The following is a 1889-nucleotide window of genomic DNA, read 5'->3' on the forward strand; positions in this document are numbered from 1 at the left end:
ACTTTTAAGTCCTTTCAGGAAAGACTTGTTATTCCTTTTGTTCTTTCTACTTGGGATTCTTTTGCTGCTACTGACACTTCCAAGACCTACGAGGTTAGCAACTTTGTCTTTCATCTTCCTTGATCTCCTCTCCTCTTGAATAAACATAGCCTTTAATTTTTTAATGTTTCATTATCTTTACTGGTGTTGTAATTCACCTAAAACTGACTAATCTCAAGAGGTATAGAGCTCAGGATGAATTGGACCAGAAACTGCTTGTGCATCTCCATTTCCAAGGTCTTTAACTTTACAACCAGATTAGACATGTGAGTCACATGATCACGGATTAGTTGGGACCAGTCAACTATTTTCATAGTTAGCTCATTTATGAGACTTTCTACATTCGACTTACAACAGAATCCGACTATAAACACTCCTTAAATATACTCTAAAAATTTTTTTGTCTTAGGCATCGATGACTTAACCCTTTCTACCATCATCAACCTCATTAAGTTCAAACTCAGCCTATTAGATTGCTCTCATCTCTTACACACCGAGACTTTTCACGTTCAGAGCTATATTTTCTAATGGCTGAGGACTCTTCATCATTTACTCCGGCAAAGTCCAAAGTCATTCTGCCAAGTGTAAAGCATATCTTTTTGGACCCATTGCTATAATTGAGTGCATTGAATTTTAGGACATAGTTGACAAATGTAAACACATTTGATGAAACTACAAACTTTTATACATGCTTATCCCTTAGTGCTTTGAAACTTTATTTCAGATTCTAAACTTAATATAAACTTTCAAATTTGTATTTAAGCAACCTTTGGGCAATACTTAAACACAAACACTTTCAGTGATGCTAAAATAGACTTTAATGATTAATCATTTCAGACTCAAATCAATAGTATCCTACCTTTGGGTATAAATACGATCAACTATAGTAAAAGAAATGAGTAATCCTTTTTATATTATTAACTATATTCAATGATCCACCTTTGGGTGATCTCCTAGAATATAGAAAATAAAATAATTGATCACTACAACTTTCATGTCATTTAACATCTCTTTAATCATGATCAATCATACTATATTAATTTTAATTATTATAAGAAAATAACAAGGTCACTTTGGTGACTAACATGCTATAACCTATATAAATATTAAAATACTAATAGGTAAATTTATCTAATCTTACGTTATTATTTCATAATTAACATAATCATTTCTATATTGTGTCAATATTTCATAACACAAATTACCTATTATTAAAATGCAGCGGAAGCATTTTTTTTAAAAAAATTACAACTTTATATATACAATATTTTAAATTAATAAAATATTATATAGCTCATTTGTGACACTAAAACTGTATGGAACACTTGTTCCTTAGATAAAACACAATTAAATTTCAATCACTTAAATGTAACAAGCGCTTCACATTTACGGATTTACTAACAATAATCTTTTATTAATCCACGCATGCGTGTACATATCAATTAAGTTATCATGCCAGTTACTAATTCTTTTCAGTTCATGCAAGCACACATTCATGCAACAACATGCATTAATCAATTAAACGGGCCAATATTTCCTTTCTAATTAGGTGAAAGTCTTACAGTCACAACCCGTAATAGTGACTCTTCACAATATTACGGTAATAACCGTCATAAGGAAACTTTCATGCATGTGCCTTTACGTTTGTTACCGTAAAACCCAGGTTTCATGTCGAACCTTTAAACAAACCACCATTATGCACACATGAAACATCGTGATTTTAATTGATTTATTGCAAAATCCATTACGTGAATGACTACGTTCATTTCGTAACTTGATCAACAACAACCCGTTTAATTTAGTGGCTGACATATAAAGCCCTTTATGGCATCGTAAGATTCCGTAATTAT

The sequence above is a fragment of the Brassica oleracea genome, chromosome C9, assembly GCF_000695525.1.
Source record: "Brassica oleracea var. oleracea cultivar TO1000 chromosome C9, BOL, whole genome shotgun sequence".
In the NCBI taxonomy this organism is placed as follows: domain Eukaryota; kingdom Viridiplantae; phylum Streptophyta; class Magnoliopsida; order Brassicales; family Brassicaceae; genus Brassica; species Brassica oleracea.